Source organism: Magnolia sinica, chromosome 12, assembly GCF_029962835.1.
Source record: "Magnolia sinica isolate HGM2019 chromosome 12, MsV1, whole genome shotgun sequence".
Lineage (NCBI taxonomy): Eukaryota > Viridiplantae > Streptophyta > Magnoliopsida > Magnoliales > Magnoliaceae > Magnolia > Magnolia sinica.
Genome location: NC_080584.1, coordinates 22,356,444 through 22,370,905, shown reverse-complemented (window position 1 = coordinate 22,370,905; position 14,462 = coordinate 22,356,444). Strand labels below are relative to the sequence as shown.

At 37.0% G+C, this 14,462-nt stretch overlaps 1 long non-coding RNA gene across 1 annotated transcript; it reads right to left on the bottom strand.

Moving 5' to 3' along the window:
• Positions 1 to 5,860: 5,860 nt before the first annotated feature.
• Positions 5,861 to 9,188, bottom strand: LOC131220403 (uncharacterized). The gene is made up of 3 exons (XR_009158561.1): positions 6,812 to 9,188; positions 6,200 to 6,777; positions 5,861 to 5,975 (listed from the first exon to the last, which is right to left on the bottom strand). It is a non-coding gene; the product is annotated as an uncharacterized LOC131220403 (long non-coding RNA).
• Between the last annotated feature and the right edge of the window lie 5,274 nt (positions 9,189 to 14,462).

Genomic DNA, 14,462 nt, shown 5'->3' with positions numbered 1-14,462 from the left:
CCTTATCATGCATACATGTAAGGCAAATATTTGGCAATACCGTAGCCCTGTTTCTCAGGTTGTCAATTGTTAGCAATATCTTCCTCCCCACCAACCACCCAAAAGCCGCAATTTTTAGAGGAACATTGCAATGCCAAACTGCAATTTTTATAGTCTTTTGATTGATCACAAACTGTCTTGTGATCAATCAAAAGACTCTAAACAGATCACAGAAAGCCTGAAAAAGCAAGACATCCCATACTTTCATCACAAGCTTCAAAAACAGAAGTTTGCTAATTACAACATCCATTCTCGAGCGCACATGCACGTATAAAATACGTGTATTGGACCTTACCTTTCTATAAGGTTGGTATGTCTGCCTTCATCTCTCTTTTGGTTGGGCCACAAAGTAATTTGACTTTTAAAGATTTTTCCTATCCATTCATTTGTTTCAATATGTTGTGCCCCACTTGATGTGTGAAATGGCCTAAATTTTATACGATCGTCTGATGGACAGTTTGGATCTCACATTGGACTGTCCATTACAGTTTGTATGCCAAATAATTATAAGATGTTAGGCTTGAAGATATTATGGTCCAAGATGAGTGGAGGACATGAGGAATGCTTTCCTTTCTTTTCTCCCATGTATTTTCCTTTGTTAGTGACTTAAGATCTTTTGGAATCTGCATCTCCACCTTCGCTTGTAAACTAGATTAGTTTGAAATACTAATCTTGACTGGTCTCTATGTAATACTTGCAAATTAATCTTTGATTCCCTGAAATGTCTTGATCCATGTGGAGGATGAAATTGTTCTCGGTGAAATTCATTTGGACTGGAATAGAAATAGCAAAGAACTCTTCATATCATGTTTGGCAGACACCTAAAAATGATTTGATCTCATTTTATTAACACTAATAATGTATTAGAGATTTTGAACTCTAATATATAATTACTGTTAACAGGAAGTCATTATGTGATCATGCAAACTGAAAATCAGGCCAATCCAACCATTAGGTGGGCCACACCATAAAAATGTGTATTGGTCCTCACACTAGTGGATTCATATCTTGATAATTCCACAAAATGTGCATTGGCGTCTTTGATTATGAATCTGTATTAAACTGAATCTTTTGCAAATGAGGTTATTTAGAAGTGATTATTAATAACATGCTTGTTGTGTACAATGTGTTCATAACTTGCATTTGTTTATTTACTAACCTAAAAAAAAATTACATGACATTTGATCTATATACGATATTTGACTCAATCTCACTGTTCAATCTCTGTTTGGTCTTCCAGGCTTCTGTACCGATGTTGCATTATTCCAACAGGACAATAATTGAGTCATATCAAGCAGATTAAGCAATCCACTTCAATGCCTTGCATGTCCACAAGCAATGTGTTGAATGGTATCTTGTTTGAAATTGGTTTTCAATAATTATGATAAAGCATATTTGAATGCACAATTGGCTTAGACACTGCTTTCATTAATAGGCCAACGAATACTCATAAACATTCATTACAATTTACAAGCATTTTTTGTCTGTGTATGATGACCATATCGTTAAGATCAACCTCCTCATTATTTGTGCTCCCCTTGGTGCAGATTTTGATGGGGATTGCATTCATATATTTTATCCCAGCTCTAGCAGCAAGAGCAGAAGTTTGGGATGCTATTTAGTGTTGAAAAGAAAATCTGTAGTTTTTATAGTGGTACTCTGAATTTACAACTGGTGCATGATTCTTTATTGTTGCTTAAACTCATGTTTAGGACTACTTGAATAAAGCGACTGTGCAACAATTGGCTATGTGTGTTTTGTAAATAGTACAAAGTGCTTTACCTGCATTTTTTACTGCTTTGGGGAGAGGCATTTGATCAGTAAAAGTGAAATGGTGAGGATCGATCTTAATAGAGAATTGGGAATCCCTAATTGGCCACTGAGTGAAATAGAAATGCTTACCAAAATGATTGGGAATAAAATAAAAATAAAAAACCTATAAATTTCTGTTTTAAAAATAAGATAAAATGACTGAAACAAAACAAGGACCTCAAGCATTTCAGTACCTGTGCCGGTTACTGTATAGATAATTATGTTTTCCAATGAATTGTATGTATGGAAACACTCAATTCCAAAGGCAAATAGAGTTGTTTTCCTTGAACTTTGCTCATTTCTTAGTTTCCCTTATTTTGGTAGTTCTCTTGAACTCCTTGGTGCTCTGTAAATCTGTTGAAGAAACTCTGAGTTAATTTTCATTTTTTATTTTTTATTTTTTATATTTTTATATTTTTATATTTTTTGTTGAGTTCATAGATCCTAGAAAAATTATACAATGCCAACCACATCATCATTGGAAATGAGTTGGTGAAGCTAGCATCCATTCAGCTCTCCCTCAATGATTGTGCTTCTGTAATGGATACCATAAAATGGGTAGATGCAATATTTTCACTGTATTAAGGATCTCACATGGTAAAGCTATTTTCATAGTTAAAAAATCTCAAAAGAGAAGTTGTCAAGCTTGCTCCATAATGAGAAACCTTCTGTTTTATCTGTTCAGGTTAGTCACTTTTTTCATCAAAAACCACACTGTCCATCTATTTTGACAGGCCACAATAGAGTAGGATACCAAAATGGAGCAGATCCAATTTCAGGTGGACCCCACCACGTCAGCTATGGACCATGAAAACCTACCATTGAAACCTTTTAATCATGATGTTATATGCCATCCAGACCATTCAGAGGGTCATCCTTGCAGGATGAACTGAAATGCAGATTGTATTGATGAAATTAAAAATAATGTCATACATGATTACACAGCATCCACCACAGTACATAGGTATAGGAACTTTGAAACTTGTGATTGTATTGATGAAATAAGAATGTCATATACAATTACATAGAGTTTTGATCATCAAATGACCATAAACAAATCAAACCAAAAACTGATGAAGCAAATATCAGTGGCAGCGACGCTTGATGAAGACGAATCTACGTCCACAATCTACACATGTGATTGAGGATCGCTTAACCGTATCATAGCTGCATGCTTTATTGCACCTGGGGCATGCCTTCATGCACGAACTTGAAAAACTTGGACCCGATGATGATGATCGACGGGTCCTTGTTGGTGCCACATCTGATAACACCTTCCATGCCTCCGAAATGAGCTTAAAGGCTCCATCTGCTGCTACAGACTTGTTCTTGTCGGGGTGGACCATAAGAGATTTTCTCTTATATTGCTTCTTCACTGTCTCCAACTGGGCTGAAGAATCTAGACCTAGAACCGAATGCCAATCAATCTGGCCGTTGATTTTCTTCGTGGTTGCAGCCACGTGAATTTCATAGGCGGCTAAGATTTTATCAATGCCGTCGAGGCCTGGAAAGAGAGCTTTAGCGACGTTGGCACACTCGATTGCACCGTTCAAGTCATTGGACTTGAACTTCTTCTCCGCGGTCTCCTTAGCCCAAACAGCAGAACATCTCTTCTTGCTGCTGCCATTGTCGTTCTCCATTTCCAATGTGAAAACAAGCAATTGACGAAAAGAAAGCGATTGATGGAAAGAAAGAGAACGTATTTAGAAAGTACGAGGAGAAGCAATATATGGAAAGAAAGATAGTATAAGGGAATATGCGAAGTCGTTGATGGGAATGCACGTATGAAGCTTCGGGACGAGCAGGGGCGGGGTACTAGTACTACCCAGCATCCTTTCGCAGGAATTCCTGCCAAAGGCTCCCGCAGGAAATCCGCGTCTGGGAACCCAGGTGGGGCCACTGTGATGTTTGTGAAAAATCCTCCCCGTCCATTCCTTTTTTGAGTTCATTTTAGGCCACGTTGCCAAAAAGAAACCTTATCGAAAGCTCAAGTGAGCCGTACTAAAGGAAAATGTGGTCAGGGAAATTCCTACCGTTGGGGTTCAGCAGTAATGTTTAGATGCCATCCATACATCATGGTGGGGCCCACATAGTACCGATCACCAGCCATTGGCTGGTGGCAGGGAGTAGCCAATCCGTTTCCCGGTTGGACGCGGATCTCCTGCGACAGCCTTTCGCAGGAAGTTCGTGTTGCAAGGGTGCTGGGTGGGCCCACTTCAATGTATGTGAGAAATCCATTCTGTCCATTCGTTTTTAGATCTCATTTTATGACGTTAGAACAAAAATTAGGTGGATAAAAAACTCTAAGTGGGTCACACGAGAGGGAAAATTGGGGAAAGAAATTCTTACCGTTGAAACCTTCATATGCTCCACCTTGATGTTTGTATGCTATCCAATCCGTTTATAATGTCATTCCCAATAGGATGAAGTCAAAAAACCAAAAATATAGTTGAAAAAAACTTTTATGGCCATGAGAATACTTCAACGGTTCTCACTGAATTACTACTGTTTCATCTTGTGTGGTCCATTTAAGTGTTGGATACAACTGAATTTTGGTTAAATATCCTAAAATGAGTTCTTAAAACGGATGGACGGAATGGATTTTTTATAAATATCTATTTGGGACCCACCTAGCATCCTTGTGCAGGAACTTCCTGCAAAGGGTTTAGCAGGAAATCCGCGTCCGACGCGGTTTGGGTAGTGACGCTGCCATCAGCCAGGTGGCTAGTGGTCAGTACTATGTGGACCCCACCATGATGTATATGTTTTATCCATTCCGTCCATCCATTTTTAAAAATAATTTTAGGTTATGGCCCGAAAAATGAGGTACATCTAAATCTTAGGTGTACCACACCATAGGAAAACAGTAGCGATTGAATTTCCACCATTAAAAATTCCTAAGCCCCACTGTAGTGGTTATTTGACATCTAACCTGTTGATTAGGTCATACAGACTTGGATGAAGGTAAAAAATATATATATATATGTGAGCTTGATCCAAAAATTTTGTGGCCCCCAGCAGTTTTAATGGTGGGCGTTCAATCAACATTGTGTGGCCCACTTGAGATTTGGATCAACCTAATTTTTGTGCTAATACCATAAAATGATCTGGAAGAATAGGTGGACGGCATGGATGAAACACATACATCATGGTTGGGCCCACAAAGCACCGACCACTAGCCATTGGATAGTGGAAGGGTTAGCAGCCAATCGGTTTCCAGCAGAGGCCATGTTGATAGATACACTGGGTGCGTATCTACTACCACGTGGGTTGAACTTTCGTTATATATCTAACCGATTCATCCCATCAAAATTTTCCTTGTTTGTGGACCCGACTTTCCTCTAATAACCCCTGCGTGCAAGAAGATTTGTGGGGCCCACCATGTACCGGTGTGACATTTACTCCATACATGAATTTCAACATCAGGGATGTAAACGTCAGCCATTAAAACTTTCTTGAGCTCCTTGTAATGTTTATATGCTATCCAAACCATTTATATGATTATTAACGCGAAAGTATTAATATTGGCCTATGCTAAACTTCTGTGAACCCCACCGAAGGTTTCAACGGTGGGTAGGTGTTCAATTCCAACTGTTGCTGCTGGCATGGCCCCATTTTAGTTTTGGATTTGTCTCATTTACGGGATTTTGTGCTAATAAAATGACCTGGACTTGCTGATGGATGACATGACAATAAATATCATGGTGGGCATCACATACCTTCGGCCCACAGGGCCTAGTGATTACAAGAAAGTCATATCTGCCAAGGTTTGCTAATTCATCACATGGCCTCGAGCCGTATACAGCATGATGTGTCAAAATGTGACATGATCTGAGTATACCATTAGATGTTCTAAGCTATATACCATTAGATCCGCCATAACTGAAAAAAATGACAAAATGACAAAGAAAGCAAGAAAAGAATTCACATTTAGATATAAATGGCAAAACAGAATACCTTTGACAAAAACATTATTGTAATAAAATCCTAAAGTAGAGAAAATAAACGGTAACCACAAAAAGGTGTATGACATAAAGTAAGTAGATACTTACAGCCATACCAAGTTCGTTAGAAGACTTATCTGATCGCTTATATAACCTTTCAAGCCTTGATTTGTAAGATCCCTGTTGACATCAAGATCTCTTCCATAAATAAAGGATATGACAGAAAATGAATGTCCAACAGTCTTAAAAATGAGCTATAACAAAATCTGAATTGATAGTGTGAGTGTAGCTATTTGCATCTATCAAAGAGAAAATAGACAACAGAAAAAATTGCAAGAACTGAATCCATAGAATAGGATCACCTATTAAAAACAATGATAAAGATGATGTCATATTTTTCTCACCTTCACAAATTTGGATGTGCTTACAGCTTCAAGATCATTCTCAGCTTCCAATTATGAAGAACTTGTTTTAAACCACTAAACTCGGCTAGATCCTTCAGTTCCCCCAGTGACCGTAGCATCTACAATGACCTTATTCCCTTCCCTCAGGTCTCCAATTATCTTAAGATGAGTTACTTTTGGAGAGACTGAAATTTGGATACAGATAAATTTGAAACAACAAATAACCATAATGTGAATAGGTGGAGAAAAATATGATTTGTTGCTTTGCAAGGAGTTGTTTGGGTGCATGGAACTCTCTTCTTAAAAGCACGGAACTTGAGAGGTCTAGCATTTGGATGCTCCATGGAAATCTTCTGTTATGTCCCTTGCAACTAAAGAAACTTGAAAAACCAGTAGTTTTAGGAAACCAAATCTTAGATGAATGCTCAAGAAAAATAACGTGGCCTTACCAAGGGCATGAATTAGTGACTTTCCAAGGTAATGGATCAAAAAAGGGATCTCATTCTCTTAGTGATATGACAAGCACAAAGGAACACTCAAGCAAAACAAGCATCATGAAAGTGCCTGATACATGTTACCTAAAGTTTGTGTCATCCTAGATTATAAGATTACTGCTGGGAGTAAGAGTAAGATGATAAGCTGAAAGAAGAATAGATTTTCCCAAGGTAATTGCCCAAGAACAAGACTTAAATCTATCAGTGATAGGACAAATATTTTTACATCTTTAAAAACTAAATTTCATTTCAATTGCGTTTCAATGACAAATTATCCAAAGCCTACACAAGCAATTCTATGTATGTTGGATCAACTCAAAAGTACCTTGCTTCACAATCTCAGTAGTAATAGATACAGATTCCCTTCCTGCCCTGAAAAAATAACAGAAAAGTTGAACAATTATAAATGCATAATGTCCATACACAGTAACACTATAGAAAAATGCTCAGCTTGGCAATTGAAGAAGAGGAATTGTCACCCTCAAAGTTGATGGGTATATATACAAATGCCAAGCTACTTCAATCATATCCCCAAAATGATCTTGATCCAAAACACAGCTGCTTCAATATCCACATATCCTCAAAATTATCTTGATCCAAAACATAGGTGGGTCACCCCACGGGAAATAGTTGAGATGTGACATCCACCATTAAAACCTTCTATATCGTATCTGGGGCCCACCTCATTTTTTTATATATATATACCATCCAGTCCATTCATAAGATGGAATCCACCATAGGAAACCCAAATGATCAGTCCATTCCAAAACTAAAGCAGGTAACCAACACCAAATACCAACCAAACCCACCTTTCCTAAGTAATCTTTACGCACACACACAATCATCCAAATTGTGTGTGGGGTCTCTTGTGCGGTGCATATACCATCCAATCCAGCCATCTGACATGCCATCCTAAGTGTTGGATTGGACTGAATTTTAAGATCTATTAGGTGCAGTACCCTGTGTTTGGACAAGGACCAAAAATCAAGCAAGTTTAGAACTCAGGTGGGCTCGACTATTTGAACCAGGTGGAATAAAAGAAAGGGCACAATTGAATCAGTGAATTGAATAACATAGAATAGAAAGATGAAAAAGAAAGGGCACAATTGACAGCTTAACACAATATGTATAGTGATGGCAGATCTAATGCACATCAAAGGTCATTGACTTTAGAAAGCTTGTATGATCTGAATTTTTATTTATTGATAGTTCAAGTTTTTTCACAACTGCAACTACTAGACAAGGATCCAGGCATAATCCTCTAATGAAGTAAATTCTTTCATGTTTGGGGCCTTCTATTAGTTACCAGACTATTGTCAACTATGAAGTAAATTCAGATTCAAGGGCAGGGAACAAGAATGATTTTCAGGCTTTCAGGTTTATGCATAGTTCTGAAACTCGACAATGCAACTCAACACGACAGTTCAGCTGAGTTGGGTTAGCTCGAAGACTCAATCAAGTCTTCATATGGCTTACTCAAGTATAATTAAACACAAAAGAAAATATACAATCAATTTCATTATTCAAAAATATGAAGAGGAAGCCTTAGGTCCTGAATTATGTACAAGGCCCATCATTCAGTGATCCATGCCGTTGATCTGGTGGGCACCAGAGTCAAGCCAAGGAACCTTCCACATTGGAAGATCATAATGCTTTTAGAACTTTGATGGATTGTTGCACTTTTTCTTTTTCTGTCTTCACTTTTCTATTCATGCTGAAAGAAAAGAGTTTACATGATCCATAGCAGAGTCAAGAAGGCAGAATCAAGGAGATAAAGCAGATAATTCACATGAACATACTCTGTGCACTGGCATACATGTACCTCTATCTAAGTCATCAAACAATGGGTCCATATTTGGAAGATTCTAACCAAACCCTTTGGAATTTTGACCCCATTCACACTTGGAGCATGTTTGGTAAGAGGTGAAACAAAGGAAAAGAAGTTGTTTACTCTCAACATGAGATTTAGATATGATCAAATAGTGCATCCAAATGTAGCCTAAGGAATATAATTAAAATGTCCTATATTTTCATAATGAAACTACTCCCAATAATGAGTATACGACTGCTAAGAAACTTTCTATTTAGAACAAATTGAATGCAGATTGGAAGTAGAACTCTAACTTCAGGTAAGTTTTGAAATACTAGCGAATGGACAGATCGAAGGAGAACGAGTCGTTAGAATAACTCAAACCAATGCCATCATCCAATGCCCACATGACATACCAAGTCTTCCCACCAAATGGTTGCAGGTTGTTGACTATGCTAAAAATTAACCTGATGCCATATCCCCGCACTTCTGCAATGACCCAATCCAGTGCTTGCCATTTTTATTTTTTTGAGTTATCAAAATGCAAAACAGAGGGGCAAAAAAGAAGAATAAAACTCAAGTCATACAAATGTAGTGATTCATTGCCTCTTAACATGGAAACACATAATAGGTGACAGAAGTGATTATTAATGACATGGTTGTTGTGTACAATGTGTTTATAACTTGCATTTGTTTATTTACTGACTGAAAAAAAATCACATGACATTTGATCTACATACGATATGTGGCTCAATCTCACTGTTCATTCTCTGTTTCGTCTTCCAAGCTTCTGTACCGATGTTGCATTATTCCAACAGGACAATAATTGAGTCATATCAAGCAGTTTAAGCAATCCGTTCCAATGCCTTGCATGTCCATAAACAATGTGTTGAATGGTATATCTTGTTTGAAATTGGTTTTCAATAATTATGATAAAGCATATTTGAAAGCATGCCATCACATTAGCCCAAACTGGCCTAAGAAGGAGCAATGATCGAAGAGGTGACCCACAGTCTCCTCATCCTGCATACACACAAGTAGCCCTGTTTGGCAATACCATAGCCCTGTTTCTCAGGTTGTCAATTGTTCATTAGCACTTTCTTCCTCCCCAATGCCAAACAACAATTTTTATAGCCTTTTGATGGATCACAAATTGTCTTGTGATCAATAAAAAAGACTATAAGCAAATCACAGAAAAGCCTGAAAAATCATTTGTTTCAATATGTTGTGCCCCACTTCATGTGTGAAATGGCCTAATTTTTATAGGATCATCTGATGGACAGTTTGGATCTCACATTAGACTGTCCATTACATGTAAGAAGCTGATTAAAGTTTAAGAAGTTTGTTTGTTTAAAAATAAGAAATGATTGCTCATGTCTAAAAACCAAAAATGACCAACAATATGTGGTCTAAATTATATGATCAAGAAGCATGCATTAAATCAGTCTCCAAAGAAAAGTCCAAAGTGAAAGCATTAGGAACTTTGAATTCCTGTAATTTATAGAGCATCCACCACAGTACATAGGATTAGGAACTTTGAAACTTGTGATTGTATTGATGAAATAAGAATGTCATATACAATTACATAGAGTTTTGATCAACAAAAAACAAATGACCATAAACAAATCAAACAAAAAACCGATGAAGCAAATATCAGTGGCAGTGACGCTTGATGAAGACGAATCTACATCCACAATCTACACATGTGATTGAGGATCGCTTAACCGTATCATAGCCGCATGCTTTATTGCACCTGGGGCATGCCTTCATGCACGAACTTGAGAAACTTGGACCTGACGATGATGATCGACGGGTAGAATCCATTCTTGTTGGTGCCACATCTGATAACACCTTCCATGCCTCCGAAATGAGCTTGAAGGCCCCATCTGCCGCTTCGGACTTGTTCTTGTCGGGGTGGACCATAAGAGATTTTCTTTTATACTGCTTCTTCACTGTCTCCAACTAGGCTGAAGAATCTAGACCCAGAACCGAATGCCTATTTTTAAAAATTCATTTAGTTCCAATAATATATTTTTATTAGGTCTAGGAACTAAGTACCATACATCATTCCTTACGAATTGATTAAGTTCATCTTGCATAATCACTATCCAGTTTTCATTAACAAGTGCTTCTTTTACATTGGCCAATTCAATATGAGATGTGAAGCACACATAATTACAAATGTTTTTTAATTGTCTACGAGTGCGCACACCAGTGAGAGGGTTTCCAAGAATTTGATCAGTTGGATGGTCTTTAACGGACCACAGTTCAGTGTCATTTTGACTGGATGAAGAGTCTGGTTTATCAAGCAAAGAGACTTCATCATCTTCTGAACTTGAGATAGGTGTATTCAGGTGATCATCTATAACCACATTGAATTACACCGGTCCTCTTATTGAGAACATGATAGGCTTGACTATTTAGCACATATCCTAGGAAAATACTCTCGTCACTTTTAGTGTCGAATTTTCCCAGATTTTCTCGATCACGTAGAATATAACATTTGCTCCAAAAACTCGAAAATATTTGACTGTTAGCTTCTTATTGAACCATAGTTCATATGAAGTCTTATTATTTGACTTTCTACTATAAACACGGTTGATAATATAACAAGCCGTGTTCACAGCTTCAGTCTAAAGATTTTTAGGAAGTTTCATGCTGTTTAACATTACATTAGTCATTTCTTGAAGCACACGATTTTTTCTTTCAACAACCCCATTTTGTTGAGGTGTCTTAAGAGTAGAAAATTCATGCGATATACCATGATCGCTACAGAACTTCTCAAAACTGTTATTGTCAAATTCAGAACCATGATCACTACGGATTTTAGAGACATGTGATTCCTTCTCAGTTTGGATACGCTTGAGTACCCTTTTCACTTCATCGAGAGTTTCATATTTCTCTCTCATGAAAACTACCTATGTATACCTAGTAAAATCATCTATTATTACCAGAATATATTTCTTACTGCCTCGACTCTCCATTCTAGTAAGTCCAACGAGATCCACGTGAAGGAGTTCAAGGGGTTTGGATGTGGCACTGGAGTTCACGTTCTTGTGAGCACTCCTAGTTTGTTTTCCAATCTGACATTCATCACAAATTTTATCAAATTTTCTTAACTTGGGTAGACCTCTTATTACTTCACATTTTCTCAGTCTATAAAGATTACGGTAGTGTACATGTCCTAGGCGTTTATGCCATAGATCGGTCTCATTGGTTTAGACCATGTAACACGATAACTTAGACGAGCTTGAATCACTGACTATATAACAGTTTTCAGATGTTCTGCTACCAGTTAATATCACAGAACCATTCTCATTAGAAATCTCACACCCTTGGTTGGTAAATTTGACGCTATGTTTATTATCACAAATTTGAGAAATGCTTAAGAGATTATGCCTAAGGCCCTCTACGAACAAAAAATTCTCAAATGGAGGAAGATCAAAGAGTTGAATCGTACCTTGGCCAACAATTCTGCAGTTGCTACCATCACCGAATGTGACTGAACCATCAGTCATATCTTTGAGATTGGTGAACAAATCTTTGTCACCTGTCATGTGTCTAGAACAACCACTGTCTAGGTATCACTTTGATTGACTCGAAGCCTTGAAAGCAGTGTGGGCAACCAGACAAGTAACTTTAGGGACCCATTTCATTACTGTTTTGGGTTTTGGAGCATAGTTGGTTTTTCTATGCTTATAATTGTTATACAATCTACCATTTGAGTTAGATTTTAGAAGCTCCTTAAGTAAATCTACAATTTTCTCTGCTAAGGGGTTATGATTCTGATTTCTATAATTGATATGGTTGCTTTTAAGTTTCATAGCCTGAAAAGTTTTAGGATTTTTGAAACTATTTTGATTCAGACTTTTCCCTTTTGAGTTAGAGGACTCTCCTTTAATAAACTTAGGTGGAGTGTACTTACTTTTAGGAGGTGTATTCTTGTCATAGCCCAGACCAGATTATCGCCACATTTCCTTGATCCGATCAACAATCTTTCTAGTTTAGGATCACCCTAGGCATACCTCCAAGTATCCTTCAAACTCAAGAGAGAAGAGACTTCTAGTTTTGGTTTTTCATTTTCTGATTTAATGTTTTCAACTTGAGTTATTTTGAAATCTAAATCACACTTAGATTTTTCAAAACAATCGGAAAAATGTGATTTTTCTAAAACTAAGTTATTAAAATCTTGTTTTAACTTTAAAAACTTTTCTTTTTGAAGTTTTAGTTTTACAGCTATCTTATAACTTTCCTTGTATAGGGCATTATAGGCATCTTGTAAATCATCATCATTTTCAAGGTCGCTTCTCAGATTTTTATTATAAGTTGAATTACAACTGTCTGAAGAAGTGACTCTAGCTAGAGTCATTAAGGCCTTGACCTTATTAGTAGACTTGGGTTCAGAATCATCTGATTCAGAAGAAGCTTCAGAGGAAGATGACTCATCCCATGTGGCTAACATACCTTTCTTCTTAAGTTTGTCCCTCTTTGGACATTTGTTTGCCAGATGCCTATATTCATGGCAGTTAAAGCATTAACTGTCTTTAATAGATTTTCAATTTTTAGATCTAGTCATTTTCTTTTCAGAAGACTTTTGAAAATCTACCATCTTTTTACTTTTGAAAATTTTATAAAACTTCTTGGCTAATAGTGTCATATCATCTTCAGAATTTTCACAATCAGAATTACTAGTATTATTTTGAGAAATAATTTTAGAAGAATTAAGGGCTATGGACTTACCTTTAGGAGCCTTAAAATTTAACTTGTAGGTTTATAGAGAACCAACAAGCTCTTCAACCCTCATATTATCCGTATCATGATGTTCCTGAGTGGCAGTGACCATAGAATTGAACCTATCAGGCAATGAGCGAAATATCTTTGTATAAACGTTAGTTTTTGGGATGCTGTCACCAAGACTCCTCATAGAGTTGACTATGTCATTTAACTTAGTATAAAAGTCAATGAAAGTTTCACTTTCTTCCATACGTATCTCCTCAAACCGAGTGGTGAGGATTGGAAGTTTAGATTTCTTGACTATAGTCGTACCCTCGTATGTCATTTCTAGAATGTACCTGGCTTGCTTTGCAGTATCACAAGATATAATTATTTTGAATTCATCTGGTGATAGTGCGCAAGTGATTGCATTTAAAGCCTTTACATTGGCGCTACTCTCATTTTTCTAAAGTGTGGTCCATGAAAAATAAGGTGTAACTTTAACAGATTTAGTTCCATCAGTGCCTAAAACTTCAGTTGTGGGTGGGTTCCATCTAATCACTATGGCTTGCCATACGCTCTTATCTATAGACCTTAAAAAAATTCTCATTTTGGCTTTTCAATAGGCGTAATTGGAGCCATCAAAAAGTGGAGGCTTAGTAATTGAGAGGCTATCAAAATTTGACATCTTATAAGCTCAGATCGGTTAGCTCAAGAAATGAATCCAAATAATAAAATGGAGCTATTAGGCTCTGATACCACTTGAAAAGGCCGAGCTTAAAGTCTTAGAGGAGGGGGGGCAAAATAAAAATTAAATGCGGAATACAAAGATAGATAGCACAATCAAATAATAAAACAACACAAGTAAATAGCAACCTCAAATGTGTTAGTCTTGAGAGGTCGATACAAACTTAGTTCTAAGGACAACCTAATACAAAAAACCAAAGGCTTATGGTAGGACAACCTTATTAAAGCGTTTTTAAGTATTAAAAACCCAAACCAATAAGCTAAGAAAATAAACTAAGTTATTACAACATTCACCACAAGTGCATAAAATAAATTACACCATTCACCATAAGTGTATAAAGTAAATTACAATATTCACGCAATAAGAAAATTCAATCATCCACCACAAGTCCAAGAATTATAGTGGTTCCTAGGTGTGTACACCAACTGTTTAAAAAACAGCCACACAACTACTCCACTCCCAATATCCACACCCACAAGATATTGATTTTCACTATGA